The sequence below is a fragment of the Oncorhynchus masou genome, chromosome 21 (genome assembly GCF_036934945.1).
Source record: "Oncorhynchus masou masou isolate Uvic2021 chromosome 21, UVic_Omas_1.1, whole genome shotgun sequence".
Classification (NCBI taxonomy): Eukaryota; Metazoa; Chordata; class Actinopteri; order Salmoniformes; family Salmonidae; genus Oncorhynchus; species Oncorhynchus masou.
Window position 1 is genome coordinate 7,345,884 of NC_088232.1, and position 16,617 is coordinate 7,362,500.

At 46.5% G+C, this 16,617-nt stretch overlaps 1 long non-coding RNA gene across 1 annotated transcript in view; it reads left to right on the forward strand.

The window, feature by feature from the left end:
- Positions 1 to 16,617, forward strand: part of LOC135507735 (uncharacterized) — a 33,066-nt gene that overhangs the window by 2,655 nt on the left and 13,794 nt on the right. The window contains exon 2 of the long non-coding RNA XR_010450706.1: positions 7,941 to 8,160. This is a non-coding gene — a long non-coding RNA (uncharacterized LOC135507735). The remainder of the gene's footprint in view (positions 1 to 7,940; positions 8,161 to 16,617) is intronic.

The window sequence follows — 16,617 nt, forward strand, 5'->3', positions numbered from 1 at the left end:
TGGAAGAGTCTGGCTGACTGGCAGATCTGGAAGAGTCTGGCTGACTGGCAGATCTGGAAGAGTCTGGCAGACTGGCAGATCTGGAAGAGTCTCGCAGACTGGCAGATCTGGAAGAGTCTGGCAGACTGGCAGATCTGGAAGACTCTGGCTGACTGGCACATCTGGAAGAGTCTGGCTGACTGGCAGATCTGGAAGAGTCTGGCTGACTGGCAGATCTGGAAGAGTCTGGCTGACTGGCAGATCTGGAAGAGTCTGGCTGACTGGCGGATCCTGGCAGACTGACGGCTCTGGCTGCTTCATGCTGACTGACGGCTCTGGCTGCTCCATGCTGACTGGCGGCTCTGGCTGCTCCATGCAGATTGACAGCACTAGCTGCTCCATGCAGACTTGCAGCTCAGGCTGCTCCATGCAGACTGGCAGCTCAGGCTGCTCCGAACAGCCAGGAGGCTCCGGCAGCGCTGGAGAGGAGTAAGGCTCTGATAGCGCTGAACAGGCGGGAGACTCCGACAGCGCAGGAGAGAAGAAAGGCTCCGACAGCGCAGGAGAGGCGAGGCGCACTGTAGGCCTGATGCGTGGTGCTGGCACTGGTGGTATTGGGCCGAAGACACGCACAGGAAGCCTGGTGGGGGGAGCTGCCACCGGAGGACTGGTGTGTGAAGGTGGCACAGGATGGACTGGACTGTGAAGGTGTACTGGAGAGCCTGAGAGCAGGACTGGCACAGGACGTGCAAGGCTAGGTAGGTACACAGGAGGCCTAGTACGTGAGGCTGGCACATTTTTCACCAGCCGACTAACACGCACCTCAGCGCTGACCCAGGTGCCATTAAATCCACGACACGCTCCGTCGGACGAATCTTGTACTTAAAGCACCAAACTAGCAACTCCCTCATTACTCTCTCGTCCTCCAATTTCCCCATTAACTCCTTCACAGTGTCTGCTTCGCTCACCTCCAACACCGGTTCTGGTCTCCTCCTTGGCTCCTCACGATAAACAGGGAGATTTGGCTCAGGTCTGTCTCCTGACTCAGCCACTCTCCCTCTGAGCCCCCCCCAATAATTTTTTTGGGCTGATTCACGGGCTTTCCTCTGCGCCGTCGTGATTGCCTTTCCAACTCCATTCTCCTATCGCCCTCTTCGCACTGCTCCAGCGAATCCCAGGCGGGCTCCGGCACTCTCTCTGGCTCGACCGCCCACCTGTCTATTTCATCCCACGTCGTATACTCCATGCTTCTGCTGTCCATAACGACCTCCCTTCGCTGCTCCTGCTGTCGCTGCCTGCTAACACGCTGCTCGGTCCGTGTGTGGTGGGTGATTCTGTAACGGCGTTCTTCGTTTGTCGCAAGAAAGTCGGACCGAAATGCAGCGTGTTGGTTACTCATGTTTTTTAATGAAACAAAATGACGATTACATAAAAATACTGAGACAAATACAAAAACAACAAAACGGAACGTTTTTTTTTATAAAAAATAATTTATTATCTTCAGTACCATTCAATCTTTACAAATCATAATTTACATACATACACAAATAATGATATTTTTAATTAAACTAATTAAATTAAACTAAACATAAACCCCAAACAAAACCTCAGGGGAGCATCTTCCCTCCCCGTCACCCTACAAAACACCTTTCCCTATCTCCCCGTCCCTAATCTATCCTCTTACAAATCTAAATGACACCCAGCCCTAAACCCCCCTTCCACCTCTCCCGAGCAGCATGCCGCCCCCACTTCCTCTCCTCCCTCTTCATCCTCCCCCTCAAATCTCCTTCCACTCTCCTCACTATCCCTTCCACCCCCAATCTCTCCCTGTCTTCTCCATGTTCAGCCTTGCTTCCCACAGCCCCTGTTTAAAGAGACTCATGAGAAGCCAGAGCAGAAACCTGTCCCTATCCGTCCCTCTCACTCTCCCTACACCCCTCTCTAACCTGGCCCACGTCAATACAAAATCCCCCTTTACCAAACCTAACAACACCCGTGCCCTAGCCCATACTACTCCGGCAAAGGCACAGTCCCAAAAGACATGACGCACAGTCTCCTCCCTGCCACAAGAGGATCTTGGACAGGTGGGGGATTGCACTAAACTAAACCGGTACAAGATGGAACGTACCGGCAAACACTTATGAAGGCTCAACCAATTCAGGTCCTTGAGCCTGTTATCCAGACCCCGCACCTGCACTCCCTCCCAGACCGCTTCCGAGATGCCTACTACAGGCGCCCGACTCTCTGCCTTTCTGACCTCCTCGTACAGGTGCCTATGATCTAAACCTACTCGGGCAACTTCAACCTCAGGGTGCGCACGCAGCCACTTGGCTGCATGACCAAAGTGCCACGGCAGCTGTTCCGCCCGAGGACCCGTGTTAGACCACACCATTATGCTTCTCGCCTGATACGAGAAAAACACCCGCAGGAGGTAACCGGACGGGTGTATCACTGGCTGAGCAAGCTCCGTTAACAAGAAAGAAACAAAAATTGTGTCCAGCTTGAGGGGGAAATGTGGTACCCCCTACCTCCCTCCCCGATGGGACAGATCATGCGTGCCCTGGCGACCCACTCATACCTGCCACTCCACATAAACTGAAACACAAGCTTCACTAGAGGCCTTCTCAGACAAGCCGGCAATGGGTAGATGTATGCCAAATACAAAAGCGACGGCAACACATCCACCTTTAGGACCAGGACTTTGCCCATAAAAGACAAATACCTAGCTTTCCACATTGCTAGCTTCCTCTGTACCACTGCAATACGCATGTTCCAGTTTAGCGTCGCAGAGCCGGAGGTCTCAAAATGGACCCCGAGAATCCTCAGGGCCCCCTCACAGAGAGATAACCCCCAGGCACATCCGTTCTACCGCGCCATCTTCCGAAAAACTTGATGGAAGACTTTGCATGGTTCAGAACTGCTCCCGACGCTCGAGTGAAATCCCCAAAGATGGCAAGGGACCTTGTCAGGCACGAGTCCTTGCACAACAACAAGGAAGTGTCGTCGGCGTACTGCGTCATCTTAACACGCAGTCCACCACTTCCAGGGATCAGCAGACCTTCCACCCCTGTGTCTGCCCTAATGGCAGCCCCCAGAGGCTCCATGTACAGAACGAAGAGGAGAGCCGAGAGTGGGCACCCCTGCCTGACCCCAGATGAGAGGTCAAAAACGTCACCCAAGTGACTATTTACACTAACTCGGCACCCCGCTCCGACATATAATGTACGAATCCATCCCAAAACTTCTCCCCAAATCCTAATCGACCTAACACTCTGAATAAAAAAGATCTATTCACGCGATCAAAGGCTTTCGCCTGATCTAGCGCTGCTACCATAAAAGGCAGTCCTCTATCTTCAACCCAAGCGATGGAGTCCCTGATTAACTGTAGGTTCCATCTAATAGAGCGGCCCTCTACCCCGCACGTCGGATCCTCATGAACGACGTAGGGAAGGGCTGTGCGCAACCGGTCTGCTAAAACCTTTGCAAGTAGCTTGTAATCTACACACAGCATGGTCAACGGCCGCCAGTTGCCAAGGTCAGTTACTTCCCCCTTCTTATATAAAAGTGACAGCACACCAACAGCCATTGATCCCCCCGGGACCCCGTCTCAAGGATGGCCTTCAAGACTTCGAGGACCACTGGTCCAAGTATACCCCAAAACTTGAGATAAAACTCAGCCGGCAGCCCATCCATCCCAGGCACCTTCCCTTTTCCCATCCTCCTAAGAGCGCTCTCAACCTCTTCTAGTGAAATCTGGGCCTCCATCACTTCTCTAATGTCCTCCGGCAACCGCCTGGACAAGTGTTCTAGAAACACATTTCCCTGCTCTACATCTATTTCCCTTTCCTTAAATAAACCTTGGAAATGATCAGTTGTCACCCTGACCATATCCTCTGGTTCTCTAACTATACTACCATTTTCTTCCCTAACACCATACATTACCTTCCTACTCTGTCTTGCCCTAACCAACTTAAATAACATAGCAGAACAAGTCTCATTATGTTCTAGAAAGCCGCTATGCGCACGCTCCAGGAAAGCTCGAGCCTTCCGCTCCTGCAACTCCCTGAGCTGCGCCTTTAGGGTTGAGGATCTCTCCCAGTCAAACGACCCGCCGAGGTTGCCTGCCTCGTATTCGAGTTCAATTAACCTTTGGATACGATCCACCTCCCTCCTCTCCTCCCTTTTTTCCTCTTGCAATACCCTATTATAAAAGCCCTAATCCTCACCTTAACTAATTCCCACCACTCTAACACCCCCTCGCACATGGACCGGAGACCCTCAAGCCTCCTAAAGAAAACATAAAACCCGTCAACAAAAGCCTGCTCCTCCAGCACATCCCGATCTAGCTTCCAGTACCCCTTACCAAAGAGGCAGACTGACGATCCCACCTGCAGGAGCACCCCGTCGTGATCTGAAAAGAAAACAGGCAACAGCCGCCCAGACAACTTTCCCAAAGACCTGGGTACAAAAATATAATCGAGCCTCCGCTCAACCCCCTGGAGTTACGCCATGTAGGACCGTCCATTTTCGGAGTAGTGTGCATACCACCATCTACCAGACCATGGCAAGCCATTAGCCTAGCAATGGCGCCTGCACTGTTATCCCCCCTCTTCCTAAATCTGTATTAAAATCCCCCCTATCACTAATTTCCTATTTGTAACACACAGGGGCGTCAGACAGTCCACCATCTCCTTCCTGTCTGCCACCACCTGTGGCCCATACACCACCACTAATCTAAATTTACAATCCCTTATCGTGACATCCACCCCTATAACCCTTCCCTGCATTACCACAAAGGAATCCTCCACTTTTACCTCCCTGTGCCCACACAAAATCCCTACCCCCGATGAGTGCACCCCCCCTACACCCCAAACCGACTCTCCCTTGTCCCACTCCCTCTTAAATCTACTAACATCCCCTCCATCCCTCAGGTGAACCTCCTGTAAAAAAACAAAAATCAAAACCCACACCCTCCAAATAACTAAAAACCACCCTCCTCTTAACAATATCTCTTAAACCCCTTACATTTAAACTAACAAAAGTAAAATTAGACTCCATGAAAAAAAATAAAACATGTAATACACTCAAATTCTAAACTCAGACAGAAAAAAAAAACAGGAGACTCACCCGATGCTCCCCTGCTCCATATCTACCGGTGAGAACACCATCTGTAATCCCGACATCCCCCCTCTTCCTCCATCACACCATCCCAGGATGCAGGAATAGTGTTTGGCTTCGGGGTGCCCTGCACCCTGGGTCTACCCCCACAATCCTCCCCCTCCCCAGTGTTGCAGCTGGTTTGGAAAAAAATTGGGGAGGGTGAATCCCCAAACAAAAAACTCCCCACCTCCTCCTGTACCCAGTCCTGAGTCTTGTTAGGTGTGTCCCCACCCAAATGAAGTTGAGAGTCTTGGGAAACCAGCAGCAACCCAGAGGTTTCTCCCACCCCCATCACTCTCTTGGCCATCCCCTCCCCCTCACTGTCGGCCAATCGCACCCTCCTCTTCATTCTCTTCTTTGGTGATGGCGGCAGTGGAGAGATACCACCCCTCCCCCCGCCAGCTCCTCCACCATACCCCTCATCTCTTCCACCATATCACTTTCCCCCCAGTCCACTTGCTCTTCCACCGTCTTCTTCTCCACCACTCCTCCCTCACTTTCTTCTCTCTCATTCTCCTCCACTCGGTTGCCAGCTTCCACCGCTTTTCCAGGTTCTCCTACTCCCGTGCCTTCCGTTTCCTTCTCTCTTCCATCCGCCACTTCTTGCTCCTCTTCCTTCCTTGTGGCCTTCCCCTCTGGACTTGTAGTCTTGTCATGAGGCATGTTTCCTTCCCCTCCTCTTCTTCCCCCATCCCCCGCTCCTGCTCCCCCCCCAGCCACAGACGCATATGACCTCTGACGGGCCGGGCACCCCCGCCACAGGTGCGCTGACGAGCCACACCCATGGCATGTCTTAGGCTTGTCACAATCCCTCGCCTCGTGATCCTCAGATCCACAAAATCTGCATTTTCTCATGCTGCACGAGGCAAAAATGTGTCCATAGGCCATACAGCGCCTGCAAAATGGGGGCTGACGTGCATAAAACAATGTCCCCCTGTCAGCCCCAAGGGAGAACATAGCAGGAGGATGAAGGTATCCACCATGTCCCTTTTGGGTCCTCCCTGAGGAGGGCCTGGAAACCTCTCACCATTCCAAAACCCAAGGGAGTCTTTGAGGTGCCTAGCTGAGGAAACGTTATCCATGTATCTCCCCAGAAAAGCCCTCACCTCTTCATCCTTAACGTAAGGGTTGTACATGTTAACAGTTACAACCCTAAAGTTATTCTTCGCCAGACTTGATATTTCATAGTGGCACATCGGCCTCTCACCTCCCACTGCTCTTGTCCTTCTAAGGATATCATAATGTTTTTCTTCCGTATATAGCGCGACGTCGTATGCTCCCTCCAACGAGTTGCCTTGGAAACAAAACACGTCCTTCACCGTCAGCTTTAGAATCCCCATCAATATAATTCTTCCAAAAGATTCTCGTCCTAACGGCTTCAACTCCTTTTCCTTCCAAGCAAAACGAATCGTATTAGCCAGCCCAATCCCAGGGACCAACCGTGATGATGTATTTAGCACCATCTCCGCAAGGAGAATGGCGCTCGTACTCTTCTCTTCCAATACAAGAAAAAACGAAAATCCAAAAGTGACCGAAACTGTCCGGTGAAAACTAACACAGAGACAGGAACAATCACCCACAAAATACAAAGTGAAACCCAGGCTACCTAAATACGAGACAACGAGAATCACCTGACTCTGATTGAGAACCGCCTCAGGCAGCCAAACCTATGCAACACCCCTACTCAGCCGCAATCCCAATAACTAAAAAACCCCACTACGAAATACAACAACATAAACCCATGTCACACCCTGGCCTGACCAACTAATTAACGAAAACACAAAATACTAAGACCAAGGCGTGACACAATGGCTAGAAAGCCGGTGACATCGCTCGCCGAACGCTGCCCGAACAAGGAGAGGAGCCAACTTTGGCGGAAGTCGTGACACTTATATAAAGTAGTCACTCTTTTTAGTTTATAAGTTGTTTTTTACATTAACGTTATGCACTAAGCTGAATTTTTTTTTGATTTCGTATCATTCACACAGCGTTTTACCGCAGACATTTATTTTGAAGGCAAAAATTGGAAAACCGGAAGTCTCAATGTTGCTGCCGGGGAACTTGTGGTGCTGCCATGACGCTAATATGAGAAATTATGTTATTGGTCAACGTCCGATGTCTATACAGTGATGCTGCATTCAAAACAACTAGGAATTCCAAGTCGGAAACTCTGGCATCTTTCTAGAGCTGGTTGAAATCCCCGAGCTGAGTAGGTGAACAATCTGTCAATGTGTTCTTGAGCAAGGCACTTAACCCTAATTGCTCTTGTAAGTTGTTCTGGATAAGTGTCTCCTAAATGACAAAAAAAATGTCTACCTCAGTCATCAGAGTCATATATACTGAACAAAAATATAAACGCAACAATTTCAAAGATTTTACTGAGTTTCAGTTCTAATGAGAATCAGTCCATTTAAATCAATTAATTTGGCCCTAATATATGGATTTCACATGACTGGGGATACAGATATGCATCTGCTGGTTACAGATACCTTGAAAAAAAGGTAGGGGTGTGGATCAGAAAACCAGTCAGTATCTGGTTTGTGGTGATGGCGGCGGATGAATGGCACGACAATGGGCCTCAGGATCTCGTCATGGTATCTCTGTGCATTCAAATTGCCATCGATAAAATGCAATTGTGTTTGTTGTCCGTAGCTTATGCCTGTGCATACCATAACCCCACCACCACCATGGGGCACTCTGTTCACAATGTTTACGTCAGCAAACCGCTCGCCCACACAACGTCATACACATTGTCTGCAGTTGTGAAGCATATGATAATTGAATGTTAATTTCTCTATCAGGCAACAGCTCTTGTGGACATTCCTGCAGTCAGCATTCCAATTGCACGCTCCCTTGAGACATCTGTGGCATTGTGTTGTGTGACACAACTGCACATTTTAGTGCTCCCCGCTCCTGCGGCAAGGACCTCAACATGACAGCAGGACATATGCCCAGGCCGTAAGCAGAGCAACAGGCCCAACCCCCACTATTACACCCGCCCAAGCTCCTGTGACCTAAGAGGTATGTATCAGATGCTCGACATGCTCTGCTCACACCTACTGTGATTGCCCGGGTCTAAAACACACAAAAACAACACTAGACACTATGGAACACAAGGTTTTTACTATCTCATCCTGGAATATACGAGGTCTGAGGTCATCTGCCTTTGGCCTAAATAGCAGGATCCCAGACTTCATCAAATAAATTGGAAATACAGACATTGTCATCCAACAAGAAACATGGCATAAAGGAGACGGACCCACTGGTTACAGAAAGCTGGTCGTCCCATCCACCAAACTACCAGGTGTAAAACAGGGAAGAGACACCGGGGGTATGCTAATTTGATATAGAGCAGACCAAACCCACTCTATTAAATGAGTCAAAACAGGAACATTTTACATCTAGCTAGAAATTAATAAGAGAAAAATGCCCTCGTGTGCTACCTATATCCCCCCAATAGAATCCTCATGCTTTAACGATGACAGCTTCTACATCCTAGAAGGGGAGATCAATAATTTCCAAGCCCAGGGACATGCACTAGTCTGTGGCAACCTAAATGCCAGAACTGGACAAGAACCTGACACCCTCAGCACATGGGGACAAACACCTACCTGGAGGTGACAGCACTCCCTCCCCCATATGCCCCCCTACACACAACTAAGACGACGACAACCAATAAAAACAGGTCACAACTCCTGCAGCTCTTTCGGGTGCTGGGTATGTACATAGTCAATGGTAGGCTTCGAGGGGACTCCTACGGTAGGTACACCTATATTTTGTCCAGGAAATTGTCTGGAAGCAATTGAAATTTGTTGTTGCCTAATGGGGCATCACTGACCTCAACCCAGAGTCACTCAGAGCGTTCACAGTCAGTCCACTGACAACCCTATCAGATCACAGAAAAATCACACTCTACTTGAACAGAGCTATGCTCAATCGTGAGGCATCAAAGCCAAAGGAACTGGATAATTTTAAGAAATGCTATAGATGGAAGGAAAGTAGTGTGACATTTTTTTTTTAAATTAGGCAACAGCAGATTTCAATCCCTTCCAGACAATTTCCTGGACAAAATATTTCACTGTAATAGTGAAGGTGTAAACTTGGCAGTAGAAAACATAAACCGTATATTTGATCTCTCAGCTTCCCTATCAAATCTAAAAATGTCATGCCCACAACCTAAGAAAATTAAGAACAAATGGTTTGAAGAATGCAAAAACCTAAGAAAGAAATTGAGAAACCTATCCAACAGAAAAACACAGACCCAGAAAACCTGAGCCTATGCCTTCGCTATGTTGAATCACTAAAACAATACAGAAATACACTACGGAAAAAGGAAGAGCCAGGGGGTGAGACAGGGATGCAGCTTAAGCCCCACCCTCTTCAACATATATAGTTCAGATATATTCAAGTCAGAAGTTTACATACACTTGGCTGGAGTCATTAAACTCATTGTTCAACCACTCCACAAATTTCTTGTTAACAAACTATAGTTTTGGCAAGTCAGTTAGGACTTTGTGCATGGCACAAGTAATTTTTCCAACAATTGTTTAAAGACAGATTATTTGACTTATAATTCACTGTATCGCAATTCCAGTGGGTAAGAAGTTTTCATACACTAAGTTGACTGTGCCTTTTAAACAGCTTCGAAAATTCCAGAAAATGTTGTGGCTTTTGAAGCTTCTGATAGGCTAATTGACATCATTTGAGTCAATTAGAGGTGTACCTGTGGATATATTTCAAGGCCTACCTTCAAACTCAGTGCCTCGCTGCTTGACATCATGGGAAAATCTAAATAAATCAGCCAAGACCTCAGAGAAAAAATTATAGACCTCCTAGTCTGGTTCATCCTTGCGAGCAATTTCCAAATTCCTGAAGGTATCACAGTCATCTGTACAAACAATAGTACACAAGTATAAACAACATGGGACCACGCAGCCATCATACCGCTCAGGAAGGAGACGCGTTCTGTGTCCTAGTGTTGAACGTACTTTGCAACTGTACATGGGGACAAAGATCGGATCAGAGAAATGTCCTCTGGTCTGATGAAACAAAAATGGAACTGTTTTGCCATAATGACCATCGTTAATGTTTGGAGGGAAAAGGGGGAGGCTTGAAAGCCGAAGAACACTATCCCAACCGTGAAGCACGGGGGTGGCTGCATCATGTTGTGGGGGTGTTTTGCTGCAGGAGGGACTGGTGCACTTCACAAAATAGATGGCATCATGAGGATGGAAAATTATGTGGATATATTGAAGCAACAGCTCAAGACATCAATCAGGAAGTTAAAGCTTGGTCGCAAATGGGTCTTCCAAATGGACAATGACCCCAAGCAAAGTTGTGGCAAAATGGCTTAAGGACCTCAAGCCATATAAAAATGTGTGGGCAGAACTGAAAAAGCATGTGTGAACAAGAAGGCCTACAAACCTGACTCGGTTACACCAGCTCTGTCAGGAGGAATGTGCCAAAATTCACCCAACTTATTGTGGGAAGCTTCTGGAAGGCTAAAAGAAACGTTTGACCTAAGCTAAACAATTTAAAGGCAATGCTACCAAATGCTAATTGAGTGTATGTAAACTTCTGACACACTGGGAATGTGATGAAAGAAATAAAAGCTGAAATCACTCTCTCTACTATTATTCTGACATTTCACATTCTTAAAATAAAGTGGTGATCCTAAGACAGGGCATTTTTACTAGGATTAAATGTCAGGAATTGTGAAACTGAGTTTAGATGTATTTGGCTAAGGTGTACGTAGGGTGTTGAAGTCCTGTATATCAACGAATTGGCAAGGGCACTGGAACAGTCTGCAACACCTGGCCTCCTACTACTAAAATCTGAAGTCAAATGTCTACTATTTGTTGATGATCTGGTGCTTCTGTCCCCAACCAAGGAGGGCCTACAGCAGCACCTAGATATTCTGTACAGATTCTGTCAGACCTGGGGCCCTGACAGTAAATCTACGTAAGACAAAAATAATGGTGTTCCAAAAAAGGTCCAGTTGCCAGGATCATGAATACAAATTCCATCTTGACACCATTGCCGTAGAGCACACAAAAAACTATACATACCTCTACCTAAACATCAGCGCCGCAGGTAACTTCCACAAAGCTGTGAACGATCTGAGAGACAAGGCAAGAAGGGCCTTCTTTGCCATCAAAATGAACCTTAAATTTGACATACCAATTAGGATCTGACTAAAAATAATTGAATCAGTTATAGAACTCATTGCCCTTTATGGTTGTGAGGTCTCGGGTCCGCTCACCAAGCAAGAATTCACAAAATGGGACAAACACCAAATTGAGACTCTGCATGCAGAATTCTGCGAAACTATCCTCTGTGTATAATGTAAAACAAAATATGCATGAAGAGCAGAATTAGGCTAATTATCAAAATCCAGAAAAAAGCTGCTAAATTTTACAACCTCCTAAAACCTACGATTTCCCAAACCTTCCATAACAAAGCCATCACCTACAGAGAAATTAACCTGGAGAAGAGCCCCCTGAGCAAATGGTCCTGGGGCTCTGTTCACAAACACAAACAGAACCCACAGAGACCCAGGACAGCAACCAAATCATGAGAAAACAAGAAAGTATTACTTGACAGTCTGGAAAGAATTTACAAAACAACAATTAGAATGCTATTTGGCCATAAACAGAGAGTACACCGTGGCAGAACACCTGACCACTGTGACTGATATTGAGAAAGGCCGCCAAAGGCAGACCTGGCTCTTAAGAGAAGACCGGCTCTGTGCACACTGCACAACAAAATGAGCTGCACTTCCTAATAACCTCCTGCCTAATGTGTGACCATATTAGAGACACATATTTCCTTCAGATTACACAGACCTACAAAGAATTGAAAAACAAATCCAATTTTGATAAACTCCCATATCTATTGGGTGAAATATCACAGTTTGCAATCACATCAGCAAGATTTGTGACCTGTTAGAGAGAGAGAGCTGTCAAGCTCAGAGCAGGCTTGTTTGGAAAGAACTGTAATATAATGACTTTATTACATCTACATCACCTTTAGTAAGGAACATATGAATCTGTCCTTTATCTTGCCTAGGTTTACTGTCTCTCTAAAAACAGATATGTACAAGCCTGTTTCAAATGACAAGTTAACAAAGGGTTAATAAGGGGTATGTGGTTAATTACCCCCCCCCCCCCTAAACAGAAGTAAACAGGTTGTACACTCTGACCCAGTTTGTAGAGACCAGTCAGTCTGGAATTTGATAGAGGGGAGGATGAAACAATATCTGATTAAGGACAACTCCTACCTTCTACCCAGTGCCATGGCAGGGCTATAGGGGAAAGGGACACAGTAGGGGTTGTTTTTGGACCTCTTCCCCAATGAAAGCATGACCTCGGGGGCATCTCAGCAGAACTGGCTTTCCTCCAATGGTTGGTTTAGTTAACCCTTGTTTTAAATGTAGTCACAAACAATTCAGAGCAGAGGTCAAAGGCTTCCTTTCTGGGAATTCCATGTTTTCGGTTTTCTAGCCCACATTCACAAGATGGGAGGAACACACGCAGAGAAAAAACAAGACCCTAGTCACCTTTTAGAGCTCCAGGCTACTTACTGTACGTTCTAGGATACGTGGCATCCTAAAATGGTCAATTCAACATCAAATTAGTTGGGTTAAGTGAATCACTTGGCTTTTCTTATTTTCGGCCTAAGTCAATTTGTCTAATCATTGTTTGAAAATGTACTTTTTTTTCTCAACATTATTTATTATTTTACCACTTTTTGTCTCCCCAATTGGTAGTTAGTCTTGTCCCATTGCTGTTACAGTCTTGTCCCAACTCACCTATCAACTCGGGAGAGACGAAGGTCGAGAGCCATGCGTCCTCCGAAACACAACCCTGCCAAGTCGCATTGCTTCTTGATACACTGCTCGCTTAACCCAGAAGCCAGCCGCACCAATGTGTCGGAGGAAACATGGTCCAGCTGACGACCAAAATCAGCTTGCAGGTGCTCAGCCTGCCACAAGGAGTTGCTAGAGCGCAATGGGACAAGGAAATCCCGGCTGGCCAAACCCTCCCCTTACCCGGATGACGCTGGGCCAATTGTGTGCCGCCTCATAGGTCTCCCGGTCATGGCCGGCCGTGACACAGCCTGGGATCAAACCCAGGTCTGTAGTGACGCCTCAAGCACTGCGATGCAGTGCCTTAGACCGCTGCCCCACTTGGGAAGCCCTTTTCTCAATATTATAAAGTAATCCATCTGTACAGTGTATAATTATGTGAAAGTCACATAAATAAATATGTCTTTTTTTATCTGTTTTATCGGATTTAAATATCATATCATTATGCTAGTGCAAGCAAGCAACCTCTACTGTTGTGCACCATTTGTCCCTATGCTCCACTAGATGGTGCAATGGTCCAGGGTTTTTATTTGTGTTCCTGTTGGGAAGCTAAATGAGTCACCGAAGATTCTAGAACATTACAGCGTCTCGGAACGCTTATGCAATTCCATCCATAGACCAATGTCTTCTCAGGAGAGATGAAATGGACACGAGAGACCAAGACATTCAAATAAGGACAATGAAAAAGAAAATCTTTACTCTTTTTCCCTAATGTACCCTTCCCACGAAGGTGACCGGCTCAAAATGAGAATCCTTTCCCCGCATAATAGTATGGGCTAGGTGGCTACATGTAAATATACTCGTGCAGTGAAAAATATGTTGTAAAATAACGTGAATAATCAAATTGATGAGGAAGGTTTCAGTTTTAACGTCCCATACCACAGATGGTAGATGGATCAGCTTGTGAGCTCTGTGGTTTTTCATAACAGAAACAGTTGAGGGACCTGACTTGAGCATGTTTTGGTCATTGATGAACAGCCTGTCATTTGGCTGGTCATAGTTGACAGTCTGACACACTATGTACAGACATAGACACACTATGTACACTATGTACAGATATCGCTTCCTGTTTTGTGAGCCACACATCCTTCTTCCACATCCTTCTCTTTTTTCTTCATAATGACAACCTTTTCAAATCAAATCAAATTTATTTATATAGTCCTTCTTACGTCAGCTGATATCTCAAAGTGCTGTACAGAAACCCAGCCTAAAACCCCAAACAGCAAGCAATGCAGGTGTAGAAGCACGGTGGCTAGGAAAAACTCCCTAGAAAGGCCAAAACCAAGGAAGAAACCTAGAGAGGAACCAGGCTATGTGGGGTGGCCAGTCCTCTTCTGGCTATGCCGGGTGGAGATTATAACAGAACATGGCCAAGATGTTCAAGAGAGAGAAAGAAAGAGAGAAGGAGAGAATTAGAGAATAATAATAATACACACACTTAGATTCACACAGGACACCGAATACGACAGGAGAAGTACTCCAGATATAACAAGCTGACCCTAGCCCCCCGACACATTACATTTACATTTACATTTAAGTCATTTAGCAGACGCTCTTATCCAGAGCGACTTACAAATTGGACACATAAACTACTGCAGCATAAATACTGGAGGCTGAGACAGGAGGGGTCAGGAGACACTGTGGCCCCATCCGAGGACACCCGCGGACAGGGCCAAACAGGAAGGATATAACCCCACCCACTTTGCCAAAGCACAGCCCCCACACCACTAGAGGGATATCTTCAACCACCAACTTACCATCCTGAGACAAGGCTGAGTATAGCCCACAAAGATCTCCGCCACGGCACAACCCAAGGGGGGGCGCGAACCCAGACAGGATGACCACATCAGTGAATCAACCCACTCAGGTGACGCATCCCTTCCAGGGACGGCATGAGAGAGCCCCAGTAAGCCAGTGACTCAGCCCCTGTAATAGGGTTAGAGGCAGAGAATCCCAGTGGAAAGAGGGGAACCGGCCAGGCAGAGACAGCAATGGCGGTTCGTTGCTCCAGAGCCTTTTCGTTCACCTTCCCACTTCTGGGCCAGACTACACTCAATCATATGACCCACTGAAGAGATGAGTCTTCAGTAAAGACATAAAGGTTGAGACCGAGTTTGCATCTCTGACATGGGTAGGCACACCGTTCCATAAAAATGGAGCTCTATAGGAGAAAGCCCTGCCTCCAGCTGTTTGCTTAGAAATTCTAGGGACAATTAGGAGGCCTGCGTCTTGTGACCGTAGCGTACGTGTAGGTATGTACGGCAGGACCAAATCAGAGAGATAGGTAGGAGCAAGCCCATGTAATGCTTTGTAGGTTAGCAGTAAAACCTTGAAACCAGCCCTTGCCTTAACAGGAAGCCAGTGTAGGGAGGCTAGCACTGGAGTAATATGATCAAATTCTAGCAGCCGTATTTAGCACTAACTGAAGTTTATTTAGTGCTTTATCCGGGTAGCCGGAAAGTAGAGCATTGCAGTAGTCTAACCTAGAAGTGACAAAAGCATGGATTAATTTTTCTGCATCATTTTTGGACAGAAAGTTTCTGATTTTTGCAATGTTACGTAGATGGAAAAAAGCTGTCCTTGAAATGGTCTTGATATGTTCTTCAAAAGAGAGATCAGGGTCCAGAGTAACGCAGAGGTCCTTCACAGTTTTATTTGAGACGACTGTACAACCATTAAGATTAATTGTCAGATTCAACAGAAGATCTCTTTGTTTCTTGGGACCTAGAACAAGCATCTCTGTTTTGTCCGAGTTTAAAACTAGAAAGTTTGCAGCCATCCACTTCCTTATGTCTGAAACACATGCTTCTAGCAAGGGCAATTTTGGGGCTTCACCATGTTTCATTGAAATGTACAGCTGTGTGTCATCCGCATAGCAGTGAAAGTTAACATTATGTTTTCGAATAACATCCCCAAGAGGTAAAATATATAGTGAAAACAATAGTGGTCCTAAAACGGAACCTTGAGGAACACTGCAATTTACAGTTGATTTGTCAGAGGACAAACCATTCACAGAGACAAACTGATATCTTTCTGACAGATAAGATCTAAACCAGGCCAGAACTTGTCCGTGTAGACCAATTTGGGTTTCCAATCTCTCCAAAAGAATGTGGTGATCGATGGTATCAAAAGCAGCACTAAGGTCTAGGAGCACGAGGACAGATGCAGAGCCTCGGTCCGATGCCATTAAAATGTAATTTACCACCTTCACAAGTGCCGTCTCAGTGCTATGATGGGGTCTAAAACCAGACTGAAGCATTTCGTATACATTGTTTGTCTTCAGGAAGGCAGTGAGTTGCTGCGCAACAGCCTTTTCTAAAATTTTTGAGAGGAATGGAAGATTTGATATAGGCCGATTAGTTTTTTATATTTTCTGGGTCAAGGTTTGGCTTTTTCAAGAGAGGCTTTATTACTGCCACTTTTAGTGAGTTTGGTACACATCCGGTGGATAGAGAGCCGTTTATTATGTTCAACATAGGAGGGCCAAGCACAGGAAGCAGCTCTTTCAGCAGTTTAGTTGGAATAGGGTCCAGTATGCAGCTTGAAGGTTTAGAGGCCATGATTATTTTCATCATTGTGTCAAGAGATATAGTACTAAAACACTTGAGCGT